This window comes from Lithobates pipiens, unplaced genomic scaffold (genome assembly GCF_037356315.1).
Source record: "Lithobates pipiens isolate NorthernLeopardFrog02 unplaced genomic scaffold, aLitPip1_a1.2 Scaffold_27, whole genome shotgun sequence".
Taxonomy (NCBI): domain Eukaryota; kingdom Metazoa; phylum Chordata; class Amphibia; order Anura; family Ranidae; genus Lithobates; species Lithobates pipiens.
In genome coordinates, this window is record NW_027507788.1 from 76327576 (window position 1) to 76350091 (window position 22516).

The 22516-nt window shown below is 45.2% G+C and overlaps 1 protein-coding gene across 2 annotated transcripts in view; it reads left to right on the top strand.

Annotated features, from left to right (window-relative positions):
• Window positions 1-22516, top strand: part of PNKP (polynucleotide kinase 3'-phosphatase) — a 603977-nt gene that overhangs the window by 575115 nt on the left and 6346 nt on the right. The window lies entirely within an intron of this gene.

Below are 22516 nucleotides of genomic sequence, written 5' to 3' on the forward strand. Positions count from 1 at the left end.
TATGCATACCACAAATTACACCCCAAAACACATTCTGCTCCGAGTACGGCGATACCACATGTGTGAGACTTTTACACAGTGTGGCCACATACAGAGGCCCAACATGCAGGGAGCGCCATCAGGCGTTCTGGAGCACCCAGGCCAATTCTGACATTTCTCTCCTATATGTAAAAATCATCATTTATTTGCTAGAAAATTACATAGAATCCCAAAACATTATATATGTTTTTTTAGCAAACACCCTGGAGAATACAATGGTATCTCGCACGGTATTTGCGCAGCAATTTTTCGAATGCTTTTTTTTTGAAAAAAAAAACACTTTTGTGCTTAAAAAAAAACACAGTAAAGTTAGCCCAATTTTTGCATAATGTGAAATATGAAGTTACACCGAGTAAATAGATACCTAACATGTCACTCTTCAAAATTGCACACGCTCGTGGAATGGCGCCAAACGTCGCTACTTAAAAATCCCCATAGGCGACGATTTAATTTTTTTTTACTGGTTATATGTTTTGAGTTACAGAGGAAGTCTAAGGCTAGAATTATTGCTCTCGCTCTAGCGTTCGCAGCGATACCTCACATGTGTGGTTTGAACACCGTTTTCATATGTGGGCGGGACTTACGTATGCGTTCGCTTCTGCATGCGAGCACATGGGGACAGGGGCACTTTAACAATAAAAATATATATATATTTTTTTTTTTACTTTTACTTTATTTATTTTAGTTTGACATTTTTTCCCCAAAAATAAATTTTTTGATCACTTTTATTCCTATTACAAGGAATGTAAACATCCCTTGTAATAGGAATATGGCATGATAGGTCCTCTTTACAGTGAGATATGAGGTCAATAAGACCCCGCATCTCACCTCTAAGCTGGGAAGCCTGAAAAAAAAAAAAAAAAAAGATTCTGGCTTTGATCGTATTGGCGAGTCGGTAGAAGCGGCGGGGGGATGTCTATGGCTGGGTATTGCAGGGTATCACCGACTGTGGCTGGGTATCTCAGAGTATGGCGTTGCAGAGTATTGCGTTGCAGAGCATTGCAGGATATTGGCGGGTGTTGCCGAGCATTGCAGAATGTTGCAGGGTATTGGCGGGTGTTGCAGGGTATTGGTGAGTGTTGCAGGGTATTGGTGAGTGTTGCAGGGTATTGGTGAGTGTTGCAGGGTATTGGCGGGTGTTGCAGGGTATTGGCGGGTGTTGCAGGGTATTGGCGGGTGTTGCAGGGTATTGGCGGGTGTTGCAGGGTATTGGCGGGTGTTGCAGGGTATTGGCGGGTGTTGCAGGGTATTGGTGGGTGTTGCAGGGTGTTGACGGGTGTTGCAGAGCATTGCAGAGTGTTGCAGGGTATTGGCGAGTGTTGCAGGGTATTGGCGGGTGTTGCAGAGCATTGCAGAGTGTTGCAGGGTATTGGCGGGTGTTGCAGACTGTTGCAGAGTGTTGCAGGGTATTGGCGGGTGTTGCAGAGCATTGCAGAGTGTTGCAGGTTATTGGCGGGTGTTGCAGAGTATTGCAGAGTGTTGCAGAGTATTGCAGAGTATTGCAGAGTGTTGCAGGGTATTGGCGGGTGTTGCAGAGCATTGCAGAGTGTTGCAGGGTATTGGCGGGTGTTGCAGGGTATTGGCGGGTGTTGCAGGGCATTGCAGAGCGTTGCAGGGTATTGCAGAGTGTTGCGCTGCTGACACCAATCTCTTCCCTCTCCGCTGTACCGATCGGTACAGAGAGGGGGAGGGAGGAACCGGCGTCATAACATGGCGCCGGTTTGTTTACAAGTGATCACTCCGTCATTTGATCACGCGATGGTCACGGATGCTCTCGAGTGTGCGCCCCAGGGGGCGCACGAGAGCGGAATTCTGGGAGGACGTCATTCTGTAGCCGTCATTCGGCTATGGGCCGGTTGTTAAGTGGTTAATAAATACACAGACATGTCTAAAATTCTGTTTTCACTTTGTCATTATGGAGTGTAGTTTAATGAGAAAAAAAAAGAATTTAAACAACTGTAGCATCAGGCTGTAATATAATACAAATAAAAAAAGTGAAGGGGATCCGAATACTTTATGAATGCACCTCATACTGTATATTTCATTGCTAAACATGCTATGAAGTGCTTATAGTATTGTCTCTTTGCTCCTTAATAGTAAGTACGTCCTTAAACCCAGTACTGTCCCTAATCATCACAATGCTACGCTCGGATGAGGATTAGGCAAATTAGGATTATCCAAGAGGGTGGTAAAGTTGGCCATACGTGGATCAAAATTTACCTGGGGCCAGACTTATTTTAAATGTGTTGGCCCACTGCGGTTGAACAGACTTGACAGATCTGTGCATTCTGACAGCGGGGAGGATTCCCCTATCCACCTCCAAAGTGTGAATGATGGAATTGGTTCCGTTTTTTAGTTCACCTCACTGACTGAAAAAAGTATGGCCAGCTTAACCACTTAGGACCAACCTCGTTTTTTTTGCTAGAAAATTACTTAGAACCCCCAAACATTATATATGTTTTTTTTCTAACACCCTAGAGAATAAAATGATATGATAATACTTTTTTCACACCGCATTTGCGTAGTGGTCTGACAAGCACGCTTTTTTGGGGGAAAAAGAGCTGTGGGCGGAACGTTTTGACGTTGCTTCCGCCCAGCAATTGTATGGAGACGAGTGGGGGCCATCTTCCCCTCACCTCGTCTCCATACCAAGCAGGAGACAAGACGCGATCGCCTCCGCCGCTGCCGACGGCTCCGGTAAGCGGCAGAGGGCACCGGATTGCGGTGGGAGTGGGGACCCTCTTCCGCCACTGCTAAAAGTGATCTCACGGCGAATCCGCCACAGAGACCACTTTTATCTTGTAGCGGACCTCCCGCTGAAGAAGGGGATACCGAGGTTATGCTGCCATAACAACTATATCCTCCTTCAAACAGCTGCCGTAAAACTGCGGCGGGCGGTCCGTAAGAGGTTAACACATCCGTCTTTGTTTATATATTCTTTATTTAGAATAACAAACATAACAAGTTATGAGAAAATATATTTCAAACATTAACCGCAATGTGCAGTAAGACCAAACTCAATTATTAAGATTCACATCAACTATGTTAGATCATGGTACTTTTCCCTGTGTTATTGTGGCACTTACGGTGGGAGGAATAGTCCGCCCAGCTGGTATATTTGACTGTAGACTTTTTATTCTGTTTCAGCTGGTATATTTGTCAGCTAGTTTTTGCTAGGGTCTACAGCAGGTATCTTCAAACTATGGCCCTCTAGCTGTTGTGGAACAACACATCCCATAAGGCATTGTAAAACTCTGACATTCATAGACATGACTAGGCATGATGGGAATTGTAGTTCCTGAACAACTGGAGGGCCGTAGTTTGAAGACCCCTGGTCTACAGTCTCAATTCTGAAGGAGTGCCCCTGCCCTTGTGCCCTCTGTGGGGTGGTGTGGGGGGGGGGCTGAAATAGCCTCCATCAAACCCTCTCCGGCAGAAATCCATTCCATGGGCACGCAGGTTAGGGGAGGCCTAGTTCTCCGTCAAGTCCCATCTACATTACCATAAGGAGAGGAGTCTTCTTCCATTATTTAGAGAAAGCAGACCTGAACGTGGGATGGTACCTGATGGTCTTTATGTGGCCTAGACTGGGTAAAGATATGTGGACCCATGACCTAACAGAAAAATGAGAAGAGTAAGAGAGGCAAAACAATGAAAAGGGAGGGGGAGGACAGAGCCACCTCCACTTGGCATATATCCATTTTACTACAAGGCACTTTCAATTACTGGCTCACGACCAGCACTCAACTTACCAAAGAGGAATAGAGTATATTATAGTAATGGTCTTCATGGGCCTGGGGTCTCCGCCTCAAGGGTTTGCACTACTTTGCCCTTTACGTCCCCAAATGGAGGGCTCTGCAAGTTCCAGGAGGGCGGTATCTAGACTGGAGGGAATTAACCCTGCATCAGAGGTGTGGTGCAGCTATGAAGCCCAAATAGTATTAAAGCGCTCGCTAGTGCCATTGCATGTTGCTACCCATTCCTCTGCCTCCTTAATCTCCGTCACCTTCCTGGTCCATTTTTCCAGACTAAGTATATGTGCCTGCTTCCAGTAGATTGGAAGCAGGCGCTTAGCCACATTCAGGAGGTGCGGTAACATGCACTTCCTATGTTGGCTAACCGGCATAGGAGGTATAGGGAGGAAGAAGTGCATCGGTAAGAGGAGGACATCAATATCTAGTACGGCTTTTATTTGTGTCTTAATTTCCTTCCAAAAAAGTTGGGTTTTTGGGCATTCCCACCATATATGAAGTAATGTATCGCGGAGGCCACAGCCTTTCCAGAAACGGTCAGACATGGTAGGGTAAATGTGGGAGAACGCAGCCGGCACCTTATACCACCTTGTCAGTAACTTTATAATTGGTTTCTTGTGTGCTAGACTCAATAGAGTTAGACTGAGTTAGATGGTATAGGGGAGCTAGCTGTGCCTCAGAAATCTCCTCCTTTCCTAGGTCTCACTCCCACCCCCTAATATAGGCCGCCTTGGTCTCTGACGTGGATGTGCCCAGTAGCTGATATAGCTTGGATATCATGTGAGGGGTTGATTTCTTCGCAGCAAAGAGAAGCTTGAAAGGCGTAAGTTGAGAGATGGCTCTAATGGGTATGCCACGTGCTGTAAAGAAATGGCTAAGTTGCTTATGGTGCCAAAAGTCCACTGGGAAGCTACCATGGCGAGCCCTAAGAGTTTCCGGATTGGGGAATTTCCCGTTTTCTAAAAGTTTTCCACAGGGGGCATTGGAATCATCAGATGTGGGTAATCTTAAAAAATGCAATTTTCTCCCCTGGAAGAAACCAGCGAAAGCCCCCAAGTGGGGACACAGGGGGCCAGAGAGTATATACCATTAATCCTATCCCAGACCTTAAGAGCCTGTCTCGTTAGGGGGGAAGTGGTCTCTGACAACCCCCTGTTTTCCGTAGCTAACCATGGGGTATAGGCAAGGTCCCTACCGACCATACACTTGGGACCAACAGCCTAGTACGAGTATGAAACCGCCAATTCAGAATCCGTTGAACAATGGCCCTGTAATATCTTCGGATATCTGGTATACCTAAGCCGCCAACCCTCTTGGAGCGTTTCAGCACTCTCATAGCTATTCTAGGTCTCTTTGTGTTCCACACAAATTCTTTAAGCATGCTGTTGATCGAAGAGAAACTGGTACTGGGCAGAGGTATCGGTAACATCTGCAAATAGAATGGTACGCGGGGGAGTAACTTCATTTTAATAATCACCCATTCTAGCCAGGTGAAAGTTGTTTTAGTCCAGTGATTGAGGTCGCTTTTGACCGTTGTCAGCAAGATGGGGTAGTTGTTGTCTCGAAGCTGTCAGTCAATTGGATACCCAGGTACTTTATAGTGGATTTGGCCCAGGTGAAGGGGAACACCGCCTTTAAGCTATACCTGAGTAAAAGAGGGGAGCACTATCGGTAAAATTTTAGATTTTAAGCAATTGATTTTGAAATTGGAGATGGCTCCAAACTGATGGAGTTCTTTCATGAGGTTCGGCAACGAGATCAGGGGCTCCGTTGGTTGGAACGGGACATCATCCGCATAGGCCGAGTGTGTTCCATATTTCCTACCGTCAGTCCCTTAATGTCCTGGTTAGCCCTCACTCTGCTCAACATAGGATCCAGGGTAAGGGCAAACAGGAGGGGCGAGAGTAGCTTTGCCTCGTGCCATTTTTTATCTGGAATCTATAGGAGAAGAGGCCATGATCCATGTCAGCACAAAGGGGCCTAGTCCTACGGTCTCCAGGACTGCTCTCAGGAAGGACCAATCTACCCGATTGAAGGCCTTCTCTACATCTGTCGATAGGACCAGGTATGGGCTCTGTTTTGGACTAGAGCGTGCCCAATGAATTAGGTGGATAGCTCTTAGCGAATTGTCGCGTGCCTCGTGGCCTGCATCAAAACCCGTTTGATCGGGGTGTACAATGTGAGGAATGAGATGTTTCAAGCGGTTGTCTAATATTTTTGCTAGCATTTTAATGTCCATGTTCAATAGTGATTTTGGATGGTAATTCTGAGCTAGGGTGGGATCTTTGCTTTCTTTGGGAAGCACTGTAATGTGAGCTAGTAGGGCTTCAGGGGGGATCGGATTTCCCTTGGCTATCGAGTTAAAGTATCTACACATAGAACCGGCAAGCAGGGGGAGGAAGGTGCTGTGTAGTACGCCTTTGTGTACCCATCAGGACCTGGGCTTTTCCCATTGGGTAATGATTGTATTATCGCTTCAATGTTTTAGGACACCACAGGAGACTGCAGCTCCACCTTTTGCTCCTCTAACCTTTACCAAGTACTCCTGAATGTCATGGCATTTAGAGGCCTCAATCTCAGGTGATGCGGCAGAATCTAATGAATAGAGTTTTGCATAATAGTCACGCCGAACAGGGAGGCAATTTTGGAGGAATGGGAGACCACTCCACCAGAAGTGGATTGGAGTTTATGGATGTGAGTGTGGGCCCTACGTTTCCGGAGGGCTCTAGCCAGCATCCTACTACCTTTGTTGCCAAGCTCATAGTATTTATGAGAAAGGTAACAAAGTTGCTGACACTCTTTACAGTCTAGAAGTCGAGAGAATAGCTCTCTCAGCTCCAGCCGCCTCTTTGGAGCCTCCGGGTCTCCGTGATGCTTATGAAGGAGCTCCGCTTGTCGCAGGGTTTTCAAAACCCTCTGAAAGTCAGCCTGTCGTGCCCTCTTGCACCTGGCTCCCTGTGAAATCAGCTCACCCCCGATGACAGACTTATGTGTCCCTCCCATATCATCCCCTTGCATACATCTTCGGTAGTATTTTCTTTAAAGTAATGCGTTCTAACATCTGAGACCCCCGCCACCACTGCAGTGTCATCCAAGAGATTCTCATTTAGGCGTCATGACTATAACCGCTGAGTGCCTTGCGGCAATGTAAAAGTAGCTGTCACAGGCGCGTATTCTGATATTGCAATGCTCTTTATGGATGCTGTCTGTAGTAGCTTGAGGGTGTGTTAACCTACATATAGGAGGTCTATACGGGTGTAAACATCTTGGACTTTAGAGTAATAGCTGTAGTACCTAGCTGAGGGGGATAGTATTCACCAGCTGTCAAACAAAAATGGGATTGGATGCCTTTTTTTAAACCGTTTTTTAAACGCATGTGAGTGAGCCGAGCAGTTATGGATAAAGTGGCCTTCCCTAAATTCATTCAGGCGATCCAATATTGTGTCTATGAATGCCAATTGGTTGGAGTTAGGGGCGTAAACATTAGCAAGAGTGTAAGGAGTCCCAGCTATCTCCCCTTTCAGTAAGACAAACCTACCCATGGAATCTAAGAAATGTGCTTTAGGTTGGAAAGGGCATGATTTGTGTATGGCTATGGCCGTGCCTTTCGCCTTAGGAACCATAGAGGTGCTAAGGAACCACTGGTTGAATATGTGGGTGGGTAGTTTCGGTGTGGGTTGGGTGGTGAAGTGTGTTTCCTGTAAAAACAGTATTTGGGCCCCCAACCTTTTCAGTTTCAGCCATAACTTGCTCCATTTGTGTGGAGAGCAAAGACCCCAGACATTATAGGAACTACCTTAACAGAAGCCCTGGAGATCCAGGAATTCCATCAGAGCAGAGGAGTAGCCGCTGGTCATGATGTGGGAGGGGTTGGCAGAGTCTAGCCAACCCATCAAAAAAGTAGTCAGCGAGTCCAACCCGGGGTGCCTTCCTACCACATGAGAGGTCCCAGGCCGTGACTCACCTTCCTGTTCAGGGTTTACACCCAATGTGTGTAAGCCTACTGGGGGAACAGAGGCCAGCATGGGGAAGATAAGAACCCCGTTTCACTCCTAACGCCTCTATAAGGCGTCTAAGTGCTAACAGGGGGTGCCCATTATGCAAGTCCAGTGTCTGCCAAAAGTATGAAAGTTCAGTTAGGCTCAGGAGAGAAGTACAGTGGTGTCATCTTCACTTAGAAGTAAGGTTTCCTCAGTTCCTGATGGAAGCAGGGCCGGAGGAGGTACTGGCAGTGCGGTATTGGTTGCTCCTATGGCGTCCTTTGCCTCTCACTGTTTGCCATGGCTGTGGGAGGGAGAAAGCTGGTAAATCTGAGTCCACATTTCCTAGTCGCAGGGCAGACAGGAAGTGTGGCAAGTCATCTATACTGCGTACCATAACTTGCCGCCCTTCTTTCACCACTTGCAGATTAAAAGGAAAACCTCATTAGTAGGTAAGGCCTGCCTCTTGAATGGGTGTGAGCAGGGGGCGCAGGGCCCTGTGTTGCATAAGAGTGCGCCTGGAGAGGTGTTGGTACAAAAACAACATTGCCCCATCGAAATCAAAGTAAGGTTTGATCCTCATCTTCTGCATTATGCGGTCCTTCAAAGTGTACTTGTGAAGTTTACAGATAATGTCACATGGGGATTCAGGGTCCTAGAAAGGTGGCTTCAGGGCTCCATGTGCCCGAGCAATTTCTATCAGGGTGGTGTCTGAAAGTCCCAGTATTTCCCTAAACACTCCTTCCAAGGATGGGATAATATCTTGCGGTACAGTAACTTCAGGCATGCAGCGGATGCGTATGTTAGCGCTTCTGCTGCGATTTTCAAAATCATCCATTTAGGATATTAGGGCTTCCATCTTCTGGCTCTGTGCAGTGCATTCCTCCTGCAGCATGACTATGTGAGGCTATTGTAAAGTCTCCAGCCTGCCCCCCAAATGTGTGGTATCTGCTTTTAATTGAGCAATGTCCTGGATAAATGCCTTCTCTATTCTGGCAGTGAATCCAGGTCCTTTCTAGCAGGGAGGGACCAAATATGGCACTTAAGGTCGCCGTCTCCCATCCGATCTGTGAGGTCTGGGCCTTGTCACTATGAGGATAGGGAGCTTGGTGAGGCATGGGGAGCTGTATCACTCACCGATCGAGACAATGGGATCGAGGATGCTGCCGGCTCTGGAGCTGTGGCCTCGTGGTGCCGGGGGCCTTTCTTCTCCAACGCCATCTTGGTGCCTGCCTTCCCAGACCAACGGATCACTGGGAAGAACGAGTCCAGTAGGCCATGCTTTGCCCGGTCCGTCCTCAGTGTCTGGGAAGCTGCCCGCGATCGCTGAGACATGTTTTAAGCGATTCCCGATTGAGTACGCCCCTGTTATGGCTGAAGTTAGCTGCAGTGAGAGTGGAGCTGAAGGCAGACACGTCCTCACTCCTCCATCAATTGGCCATGGCCCCCTAACACATCCTTTCAATTATTGCATACAGAGATTTCTTTATTGTACATCATAGGACACAGAACCTTAAGTATTTACTTAGTGGGTTATAGCTATCTTAAGGTGTTGACACTGGCACACCCAATACAGGAAGTTGGCTCCCCTATATAACCCCTCCTCCTTCCAGGAGTACCTCAATTTTTTCTCCAGTGTCTAAAGGTGTTGGCACGAGTGAAGATGTGCTCTGTGGAGCTCCGGGAGGGATCAATGCTGGATTTAAAAAGCCTCAACAACTGGATCCATCCCGCCACTGCGGCTCCAGGATGGTACCCGGGCCTCGCATAAAAGAACACTCCTCTTTGAGGGCTGGACCCTAGGAACCAGGACTCTTTGGTCTTGCTACATTACCTAAAGCTGTCCTGAGGGGTGCTATACATGGTCCAAAGGAGTATAACCCTTATTAAAAGGACCCCAGTCTTTGAAGGTTTAACCACGCTGCCCGCCGTGACGGGTGAAGTTTGTAACTGTCTGCTTGCAACAGTATCCTGCAGCGAAGAAAAGGTAAGAGGAAAACATAGGAACTGCAAAGTCCACCTGTGACTTTTCTTTCAATTATATTGTAAAATGCCTTAACTCCTCTAGAGACTAATAGTGTATAGACACTGTTTAACCACCTCAATACAGGGCACTTAAACCCCCTTCCTTCCCAGAACAATTTTCAGCTTCCAATGCTCTCTCATTTTGAATGACAATTACTCAGTCATGCTACACTGTACCCAAATGAAATTTTTATAATTTTGTTCACACAAATAGAGCTTTCTTTTGGTGGTATTTATTCACCACTTCATTTATTATTTTTTGTGATGTAAGCAAAAAAAGAGCGAATATTTTGAAAAAAATGTTTTTCTACTTTCTCTTTTAAAAGAAACCATAAAAAATCTTATTTTGGCGAAAATTTAGGCCAAAATGTATTCTACTACATGTCTTTGGTGAAAAAAATCCTGATAAGTGTATGATCATTGGTTTGTGTGAAAGTTATAGAGCCTACAAGCCATGCTACGCATTATTGAAAATGTATCAATCCTAATGCACTGATGGCCTATCTAATTTCTCGAGGCCCTAAAATGTCAGGACAGTACAATAACCCCCCAAATGACCCCTTTTTGGAAAGAAGACAGTCTGGGGTATTTAGTAAGAGGCATAGCAAAATTTTTTGACGTCGCAATTTTTCCCCACATTGCTTTGAAAATTAAGAAATATATGTATATATTTTTTTCTTCACTAAATTGTCATGTTTACAAGTTATTTCTCACACGTGGCGCAGGCATAATAGCGATTACACATCAAAATACATTCTGCTATTCGTCCTGAGTATGGAGATACCCCATGTGTGAGACTTTTCCACAGCCTGGCCACATACAGAGGCCCAACATCCATATAGCACCATCAGGCGTTCTAAAGGCATAAATTACACATTTCATTTCCTGAGTACCTATCACATTTTTGAAGGACTTGATGCACCAGGACAATGGAATTACCCACAAAATGACCTCATTTTGGAAAGAAAACAACCCAATGTATAATTCTATGAGGCATAATGAGTATTTTGAGCATGTCATTTCTTTCCACAAGTTTTTGGAAAGTGTGGAAAGAAAATGAAAACCTATTTTTTTTTCTCACAAAGTTGTCAATTTAGAAGATCTTTCTAAAGCCTCATACACACGATAGGACTTTGTACAAACTTTCCTTTAGATTTTTGTACAAAGGGTGTCGGCCCTGAACTTGTATTGCATAAACACAGCAGGACTTTTTCAGCCAACTTTCATCAAATCATGTGGTTTTCCTGCTCTTTCCTGCCACCTTTGGTCAACTTCTGTATTGTTGTCTGATCTTTTGCATTGGTTCTGAGTAGAGGTCGACCGATATGGGTTTTTCTCTGGCCGATGCCGATATTTAGAAATCATGGCGGCCGATAGCCGATATACGATGCCGATTTTTTTGGGCCGATATGTTAGGCCGATTTTATTTTATTTATTTATTTTTAATCCCCCTTGATCTAACACACCTTTCCCACTGGGGCGTTTTTTAAGGCGCTTTTGGGCTAAAAATAGCGCCTGTAAGGTGCCTGCAAGCAGCACATTTGGAGTGGTGTACACCGCTCCTCCACCACTCCTGCCCATTGATATGACCTGGCACCACTGCCGAAGCGCATGCAATGCGATTTGGCAGCAGTGCTTCATGGGCGCATTTAACCTCTTCCTTGGCCGCTAGCTGGGTTATATGTGCCCCACTAGCAGCCAAATAGCACCGCTAAAATGATGGTAAAGAGCCGCTAAAACTTGCGTTTTACCATCAACGCCTGTCCGCTCCAGTGTGAAAGCAGCCTTCATAAGTGATACAGAAAATGTCTTACATTTAAACATTTATTAAACAAAACAAACCTCCAATCAGTTTACTTGTATGTATGATCTAGATTAAAAAAAAAAAAACCTATATATTAAATAAAAACAGGTAGTCAAAACTTTTGGACAAAAAAAAAAAAAAATGGGCTAACTTTACTGTTTTTATTTTATTTTTATTTTTTTAATGGTGTATTTTTTTCCCAAAAAAATGCATTTGAAAGACCTCTGTGCAAATGCCGTGTGACATAAAATATTGCAACAACCGCTATTTTATTCCCTAGGATCTCTGCTAAAAAAATATATATAATTTTGGGGGGGTCTAAGTGATTTTCTGGCAGAAAATACAGGATTTTTACTTGTAAGCAACAAGTGTCAGAAAAGATTTAGTCTTTAAATGGTTAAACTGAGAACTTCTACACACAGAGATTACTTCATTCATTCAGAAGTGTAAACATTGTATCATTTAGTTCTTTTCTTGGCAGTCTGCCCAGAGAGGAGGAAAGGGTTGCTATGACGACTCAGGCAACTCACACTGACTTCTTACAGAAGTCATTTCAAAGTCCCGCTGTAGAATCGGCTTTTTATCAGCACAATCGGCCGATGCCGATTATTTAAAAAACGGCAAATATCGGCCGATATATCGGCCGGCCGATATATCGGTCGACCTCTAGTTCTGAGCATGCCTGTTTGTACTTTGTACAAAAGTCCTATGGCTTTCTGTACACACGATCAGACTTTGCTCCATCGGACTTTTGTTGCCAGAAAGTTTGTCCGTTCGCACAGCCAACAAAAGTCCGATGAAAACCAAAAAAGTTTGTCCGATGGAGCGTACACATGGTCGGATGTTGCTCCAAAACAGCTAATTTGCATGTTTGTTGTCAAAAAGTCTGATCGTGTGTATGGACCTTAACACATAGCGTGTACATAGCCAAAATTACACTCCAAAATACATTCTTCTACTCGTCTTGAGTATGGCGATACCCCATGCGTGAGACTTTTCCACTACCTGGCCACATACAGAGGCCCAACATGCAAGTAGCACCTTCAGGCTTCTAACACATAGCCTTTGCTGAGCAAAGGGTAAAAAAAAAGTCTCACCTGTGGTTTTAGCAGGCAGGAATATCGTTCCAGAGTAGTCAAAGCATTTGTCTAGACAGCCAAAGGAAATGTCCAGGATTTGTCCAGGTAGCAGACAGATATGGAAAAGTATAAACATGGTTCAGTACAGTAAAGGTTTAGCAGGCAGTTCAGGTAACATGCATAGGCAGTTTAGATGGCAGCAGGCGGCACTTTGTACATTGGGCCTTGGTCAGGTAAGACCGGGGACAGGGGTAGAGGCTTCTTTCCACCCAAATCTCTACGAAGCCTCCGAGTCTCCAGACCCTAATCCGAGAAATCTAAAAACCCAGAGAAAAATGTTTTCTCCACTCTGAAAACCTTTTCTGGAGCCCCTCACATATGTGAGACCCCTGTGCTGTACAGTGGCAGTTCAAATGATCAGTTCAGGAGGCAGGCAAAAAGCATGGTCATTTAACAGGCCAAGGTCAATTTACATTGAAGGCAGAAACATGTTTGGAAGAGGCATAGTCGTTAACAGTCTGGGTCATTCACAGAAATGTCAGAAAGTGGAAGCTGGAAAAAAATCATCTTCACTTTACTAATAATGTAGTGAAGTATGATAGCTTCGATAGCACGTTCCAATACAGAGGCCTGGCTGGGAGTGACAGTCGGGACAGTAGTATCAGGTGTCACGGCGAATTCCTCTACTTGAACACAAAACTTTTTTGGGGGGTTTGTGACCTGTTTGGGTAGGAGGAAGGATTTTGGTAAAGTGCCTTTCATGGAGTCTGGCTACTGCATCAGAGCGAATTTATGGGTTGGCCATGGGGATAGACGAGGGCTGTGATGACGTCTTCTTGGAATTTTAGATAGGTCAGGGAACCTTGGGTGCACTTTTCTTCTCTGCAGTTCCACCAAGGTGTAATTTTGTATTGTGGAAAGGATGTAGACATCTCTTTTTTTATCTCTCCACTTCAGCGCTAGTACCTCTTCAGTCCGCATACTGGCCATTTCACCCTGTTTCAATTTCTTGGCGACCAATGTTTGTGGGAAGCCTTTGCGGTTGGTCCGTGCTGTCCCACAGGCCACAGTCTGCTTTAGGTACAGATGGCAGAAAAGTGGGAGACTTGTGTAGAAATTGTCTACGTATAGGTGGTAACCTTTCCCAAGCAATGGTTGGATCAGCTGCCAGACAATTTTGCCACTTGTTCCCATGTAGGTAGGGCATCCAGGGGGGTTTAGCGGCCTGTCTTCTCCCTCATGAATTATAAAGTCATATGTGTAACCCGTGGCCCTGACACACGCCTTATAACATTTTACCCCACGTCTGGTTCTTTTACTGGGGATGTATTCTGTATTCCAAATCTTCCAGTGAAGTGTAATAGGGATTCATCTACACAAATATTTATATCAGGGGTAAACATCTGCTTGAAGCTGGTGCAAAAAAAATTGATTAGGGGCTGAATTTTGAATAATTTATCATAACTGGGATGATTTTGAGGGAGGCATTGGGCATTGTTGTTGAAATGTAAAAATCTCATAACAGGTTCTGGGAATCATTGACGAATAGACCAGCATGTGGTGGATAGGTTGGGTAGACCAGTAGGAATGGACTTCATTTTTTCTTGTCAGCCCCATGTTGAGGGTTAGGCCGAGGAAAATTTTAAATTCTTCCACGGTGAGGGTTTCCAAACAAAAGGACAGGCATATGAAGAACTTGGATTGTTGGCTAGCGTATAGATTACATTGCTCCACAATGTAGGTTAGGAGGTCATTAGTAAAAAAAATAAGTGAAAATAATAAATTGGGGTTACATTTTCCATCCGTATCTGAGGGCCTGGCTGGGCTGTAAAAAGGGGAATTACAGGTTCTACTGATGTATCGGGCAGCCATGTTGGATACAGTAGAACATCTGGAAGGCTAGTATGGGCACTTCCTCGTTGATGGGATGCTCCGTTGCTAGCATCTGTCCTATCTTCTAGGAAGGTTGCAGAACTGCTGGTGGATGTCTGCCTGTCCCAGAGTGCTGCGCTACTGGTGGGTGCCTGCCTATCATCCTGGAGTGCTGCTCTGCTGGTGGATGTCTGCGCCTGCTCATTTCTTTGCTTCTACTTGTTAGGATTCTTTCTTCCACAGTTTCCATCTCCTCCAACTGCTTCCCACACTTCAGGCCCTGTATACGTGACTGAAGATGCATGTTCCTCTGCCCTTCAGGGCTTAGAAGGAAGATTAGTGGCTTTAATCACATCCTCCATTGAAGGGGATAAGAAGCATGTTAGATCCCTCTCTCCCACTCCAAACCCCTTAACAGGGGAACAGTGGGGACAGGATGATCTATTACCCTCAAATGATTGTGAAAAACAAACTCATTACTCCTCTGCGGAGGAAACAACAGTTGAAGTTTCAGCTTCACAATCTGAGGTACAAATCATAGTTTCATGGTTAGGTTGAATAAAGACACCAGTCCATCCAGTTCAACCTGAGTGAGTGTCTACAATTGTCCCTATCCCTGTACATTGCACACTCACGTCGGTCCCCACAATCCAAGGTCCCCATTCATATACTAGGGCCAATTTTGGACAGAGGCCAATTAACCTACCTGCATGTCTTTGGATTGTGGGAGGAAACCGGAGTACCCGGAGGAAACCCACGCAGGCACAGGGAGAACATGCAAACTCCGGGCAGGTAGTGTCATGGTTGGGATACGAACCAGCGACCCTTCTTACTGCTAGGTGAGAGTGCTACTCACTACACCACTGTGCTGCCCTCCCTCCTTAACCACTTCCCACCCGGCCGGGTGGGAGCTCTCTACTTCTGACAGGACGTTCCTGAACGTCCTGTCAAAGTAGCGGGATCGCGCGGGCGCGCTCCCGCCCAGCTGCGCGATCCCCGCACACGCCGCATCTCGGATCGGCAGGAGGGCAATGTCATTTGCCCTCCTGATCCGCACGATGGCTGTGTCTAATCACAGCCATCGTATGGTAAACAAAGGATGATGGGTGGCAGATAACAGGTGATCGCGTGCCCACGCAGCGGCGCGATCCCGATCTGCCTGTGACCCCTGGAGACTGCAGAGCAGTATACAACAGGAGGGCCATGTGATTGGCCCTCCTGATCACATGACGACTGTGTCCAATCACAGTCGTCATGTAATGTAAATAGAGAGCGGTTGTACCTGCTCTTATCTCTTCCTCTCCTCACACAGAACCTGTCAGTGAGGAGAGGAAGAGAGATCTGTGCTTCAGTTGGGAAGATCAGTGAGTTTATAGCTGTTTGTCTGCTGTTTACCCACTGATCACCCAGCTAGTGTCCCCCAAAAACACCTGTCATACAGAACAGCGGGCACATCTGTCCGCCAACAGTGGGCATATCAGCCCGCCATCTGACACATCAGCCGCCCGCCATCACCAGGCGCATCTGCCCGCCATCACCAGGCGCATCTGCCCGCCATCACCAGGCGCATCTGCCCGCGATCACCAGGCACATCTGCCCCCCATCACAAGGCACATCTGACACCTGCCATCACACATTTGCCTCCCGCCAACATCTGGCACATCTGACGCCCGCCATCAGGCACATCTGACGCCCGCCATCAGGCACAACTGACGCCCGCCATCAGGCACAACTGACGCCCGCCATCAGGCACAACTGACGCCCGCCACGAGGCACAACTGACGCCCGCCACGAGGCACAACTGACGCCCGCCACGAGGCACAACTGACGCCCGCCACGAGGCACAACTGACGCCCGCCACGAGGCACAACTGACGCCCGCCACGAGGCACAACTGACGCCCGCCACGAGGCACAACTGACGCCCGCCACGAGGCACATCTGACGCCCGACACCAGGCACATCTGACGCCCGCCACCAGGCACATCTGACGCCCGCCACCAGGCACATCTGACGCCCGCCACCAGGCACAACTGACGCCCGCCACCAGGCACAACTGACGCCCGCCACCAGGCACAACTGACGCCCGCCACCAGGCACAACTGACGCCCGCCATCTGACATCTCCCGCCCGCCATTTGACATCTGCCCGTCAACATGACTAAAAGGTCGTACAGCGCAGAGGAGGCTTTCCAGATACTCCAGAGTATGTCGGACGAGAGTAGTGGGGAACTCTCTCCGTCAGACTCGGATAGTGATTATGAGCAAGTGGAAAGCAGTGGCTCCGAGGTGGAAACTGTGGAAGATAGAATCCTAACAAGGAGAAACGGGAGAAATGAGCAGGCGCAGACATCCACCAGCAGCGCAGCACTCCAGGATGATATGCTGGCATCCACCAGCAGCGCAGCACTCCGGGATAGGCAGGCATCCACCAGCAGTTCTGCAACCTTCCTTGAAGATAGGCCAGATGCTAGCAATGGAGCATCCCATCAACGAGGCAGTGCCCATACTAGCCTTCCAGATGTTCTACTGTATCCAACATGGCAGTAGAACTTGTAATTCCCCTTTTAACATCCCTGCCAGGCCCTCAGATACAGACGGAAAATGTAATCCCACTTTATTATTTTCATTTATTTTTTACCAATGATCTCCTAACCGACATTATGGAGCAATGTAATTTATATGCCAGCCAACATTTAGCCAACAATCCAAGTTCTTCCTATGCCTGTCCTTTTTTTTGGAAACTTCTCACCATGGAAGAATTTAAAATTTTCCTTGGCCTCAACATGGGGCTAACAAAAAAAAATTAAGTCCATTCCTACTGGTCTACCCAACCTATCCACCACATGCCGGTCTATTCATCAATTATGCCCAGAAACCGTTATGAGATGATCATGAGATTTTTACATTTCAATAACAATGCCCAATGCCTCCCTCGAAATCATCCCAGTTACAATAAATTATTTAAAATTCGGCCCCTAATCAATTTTTTTTCCACCAGTTTCAAGCAGATGTTTACCCCTGATAAAAATATTTGTGTGGATGAATCCCTATTACACTTCACTGGATGACTTTGAATACAACAATACATGCCCAGTAAAAGAGCCAGACGCGGGGTAAAATTTTATAAGGCGTGTGACAGGGCCACGGGTTACACATATGACTTTATAATTTATGAGGGAAAAGACCGACAGCTAAACCCCCCTGGATGCCCTACCTACATGGGAACAAGTGGCAAAATTGTCTGGCAGCTGATACAACCATTGCTTGGGAAAGGTTACCACCTATATGTAGACAATTTCTACACAAGTCTCCCACTTTTCCGCCATCTGCACCTTAAGCAGACTGTGGCCTGTGGGACAGCACGGTCCAACCGCAAAGGCTTCCCACAGATATTGGTCACCAAGAAATTAAAACGGGGAAATGGCCAGTATGCGGACTGACGTGGTACTAGCGGTGAAGTGGAGAGAGAAAAAAAAGAGATGTCTACATCCTTTCCACAATACACAATGACACCTTGGTGGAACTGCAGAGAAGAAATGGCCCCATCCAGAAGCCAAAATGTATCCATGAGTATAACTTATACATGGGGAGGGGGTGGATATGAATGACCAGATGATGCAGCCCTACTTGGCCACCAGGAGATCACTGTTTTGGTACAAGAAAGTCGCCGTTTATTTGATGCAACTGGCCATGTTCAATTCATATATTTTTTTTTCTAAGAGCACCCAAAGTTCCCTGACCTATCTAAGATTCCAAGATGTTATCACAGCCCTTGTCTATCCCCATGGCCAACCCACTCAACTAATTCGCTCTGATGCAGTATCCAGATTCCATGAAAGGCACTTTCCCGACATCCTCCCTCCTACCCAAACAGGTTGCAAACCCCCAAAAACATGTTGTGTGTGTACAAGTAGAGGAATTCGCCGCGACACCCGATACTACTGTCCAGACTGTCCCTCCCAGCCAGGCCTCTGCATTGGAACTTGCTATCGAAGCTATCATACTTCACTACACTATTAGTAAAGTGAAGATGATTTCTTTCCAGTTTCCACTTTCTGCCATTTCTGTGTATGACCCGGACTGTTAAATGACTATGCCTCTGCCAAACATGTTTCTGCCTTCAACGTGAATTGACCTCGGCCTGTTAAATGACCATGCTTTTTGCCTGCCTCCTGAACTGATCATTTGCCCTGCCACTGTACAGCACAGGGGTCTCACATGTGAGGGGCTCCAGAAAAAGTTTTCCGAGTGGAGAAAACATTTTTCTCCAGGTTTTTCGTTTTCTCGGATTAGGGTCTGGAGACTCGGAGGCTTCGTAGAGATTTGGGTGGGAAGAAGCCTCTACCCCTGTCCTCAGGTCTTACCTGACCAAGGCCCACTGTACAAAGTGCCGCCTGCTGCCATCTGAACTGGCCCTGCCTTTGCCTGCCACCTGAACTGGCCATGCCTGTGCCTGCCACCTGAACTGGACATGCCTATGCCTGAACTACCTGCTAAACCTTGGACTGTACTGAACCATGTTCATAATTTTCCGTATCTGTCTGCTGCCTGGACAATTCCTGGACATTTCCTTTGGCTGTCTAGAAAATGTTTTGACTGCAACGGTGTCCCTGCCTGCTAAAACCACAGGTGAGCCTTTTTTTAGCCTTTGCTGAGCAGAATGTATTTTGGGGTGTAATTCTTGGTGTTTACATGCTATATGTTAGAAGCCTGAAGGTGGTACTTGTATGTTGGGCTTCTGTATGTGGCCAGCCTGTGGAAAAGTCTGACACATGGGGTATCGCCATACTCAAGACGAGTAGCAGAATGTATTTTGGGGTGTCATTTTGGCTATGTACATGTTATGTGTTAGATCTTCTAAATTGACAACTTTGTGAAAAAAAAAATAGGTTTTTATTTTCTTTCCACATTTTCCAAAAACTTGTGGAAAGAAATTACATGTTCAAAAGACTCATTATGCCTCATAGAATATACATTGGGTTTTCTTTCCAAAATGGGGTCATTTTGTGGGTAATTCCATTGTCCTGGTTCTCCAGGGCCTTCAAAAATGTAATAGGTACTCAGGAAATGAAATGTGTAATTTATGCCTTTAGAACGCCTGATGGTGCTATATGGATGTTGGGCCTCTGTATGTTGCTAGGCTGTGGAAAAGTCTGACACATGGGGTATCGCCATACTCAGGACGAGTAGAAGAATGTATTTTGGGTTGTCATTTTGGCTATGTACATGTTATGTGTTAGAAAGATCTTCTAAAGTGACAACTTTGTGAGAAAAAAATAGGTTTTCATTTTCTTTCCACATTTTCCAAAAACTTGTAGAAAGAAATTATATGTTCAAAAGACTCATTATGCCTTTACAGAATATACATTGGGCTGTTTTCTTTCCAAAATGGGGTCACTTTGTGGGTAATTCCATTGTCCTGGTGCTCCAGGGCCTTCAAAAATGTGATAGGTACTCAGGAAATGAAATGTGTAATTTATGCCTTTAGAACGCCTGATGGTGCTACATGGATGTTGGGCCTCTGTATGTGGCCAGGCTGTGGAAAAGTCTGAAAACATGGGGTATCTCCATACTCAGGATGAATAGCAGAATGTATTTTGGGGTGTAATTGCAATTATGCCTGCACCATGTGTGGCAAATAACTTGTAAATATGATAATTTAGTGAAGAAAAAAAATATATATATATTTCTTAATTTTCCAAAGTATTGTGGGGGAAAAATTGCAACTTCAAAAAATTCACTATGCCTCTTACTACATACCGCAGACTGTCTTCTTTCCAAAAAGGGGTCACTTGGGGGGTTATTGTACTGTCCTGACATTTTAGGGCCTCAAGAACTGAGATAGGCCATCAGTGCATTAGGATTGATACATTTTCAATAATTCATAGCATGGCTTGTAGGCTCTATAACTTTCACACAAACCAATGATCATACACTTATCAGATTCTTTTTTTACCAAAGACATGTAGTAGAATACATTTTGGCCTAAATTTTCGCCAAAATTTGATTTTTTTTTTTGGTTTCTTTTAAAAGAGAAAGTAGAAAATGTTGTTGTTTTTTTTCAAAATATTCGCTCTTTTTTCACTTATATTACAAAAAATAATAAATGAAGTGGTGAATAAATACCACCAAAAGAAAGCTCTATTTGTGTGAACAAAATGATAAAATTTCATTTGGTTACAGTGTAGCATGACTGAGTAATTGTCATTCAAAGTGAGAGAGCACTGAAAGCTGAAAATTGGTCTGGGAAGGAAGGGGGTTTAAGTGTCCTGTATTGAGGTGGTTAAGGACATGGTTCGCTCCAATTTCATGCTTACCCCTAACAGAGTCAGCTGAAAGTCTGGTTTCTTCTTTGGGTTCCTTGAAACATTTACAAACCAGTGCATGTGTTTCCAGTCCACACATTACTAGAGAAGCTTATTTATACCGAATGGGATCATCCGGATAAGCATTTTCTCCCTCCAAAGAGATTCTCAGTTCTCTATCCTATGGAGGAAAAATTCACCAAAAAACAAAGTTCCAGCAGTAGATGCTGCGATTTCCAGTGTGAACAAAAGTTTAACTTTTCCAGTGGACAATGCACAAATGCTAAAGATCCAACAGATAAAAAGTTGGAATTCCTGTTAAAATCCTCTTTCTTTAGCAGGTACTGTTGCTCAGCCTGCAATTGCAGCTATAGGCTTCTGTCAGTCTTTAAAAGACCAGTTCACAGAGGCCCTTAACGAGCTCCCTGCACAACAGGCCAGTGAGTTGGCTGATTTACCAAAAGCATTATTTTTTTCCATAGATTCTATAAAGGATTCTATTCACCAAGTGTCTCGCCTTGCACTTGTGCTAGTACACATGCGTAGGACCCTTTGGCTAAAGGGTTGGTCTGCCGAAGCACCCTGCATAAACCTACTGTTTAGTTTCCCATTTCATGTGGAGCGACTATTTGGCGATGATTTGGATGAATACATCCAGACAATTTCCAGTGGAAAAAGAAAGTATAAACGTCCTTCTTTTTTTTTTTTTTGCCTGTTTATGTAATCTTTATTTTATAAAAATGTATTTAATGCAAAAAGGGAAAAAGGAAAAAAATATACAGTACATAATTCATCCACCATATGTTATCACAAGTCAATTTCCCATGCCCTCCCCCCTCCCCACCTTCTTCCGATCTCTTCAAGGTAAGTAATTCACACCAATTTTGTCCATATACCTTCCTTCTAGCATATTAAATGTCAACTTATTTAGTAATCTCCTCAACATATCTCCATGTTTTCTTAAACTTATTTCACTCTTCCCATTTATCCTTTTGTTCGGACCCTTCCCCCTGCTCCTCTTGTTTTTCGTCAATGCTATCCAGTTTTTGTAGAGCACATATACGGGCTATTCAATCCCGGATTTTGGGGCTCTCTATTTCCTGCCATTCTTTCGGAATTAAACTTTTAGCTACATTGAGCAGGGTAGAGATTATAGAGGCTTTGTATTGTCTATTAGGGCTATCTGTCCTATGGAACAAACATATGGGGTCCTTTCGGGACTTCTTTCTTAGTAATAATCTTAATTCATTGTAGAACCTCTTTCCAGCTTTTTTTTATGGTAGGGCAACCCCACCATATATGGGCCATTGTGCCCACGGCTCCGCATCCTCTCCAGCACTCAGAGGATTTCTCGTGGTGGAAATTACAAATTTTATCAGGTGTCATATACCATCTTGACAAGCACTTATAGTTTGTTTCGGCCGTTTTAATATCTTTCGCTGAGCTGTGTGTTAATTTCCAAATTTTATCTAGTTTGTGCTTCCTACAACGGGATCCTAATTCAGTTTCCCATTTCTTGATATATGGAGGGACACCCAGTCCCCCTGCATCTGTTAAAATTTTATAAATTCGTGATATATTATTTTTTGATTTTTCCCAAAAACAAAGCCGCTCTAACTGCGTAAGATCTTCTCCAAATCAAATTGGTTGTGGCAATTTC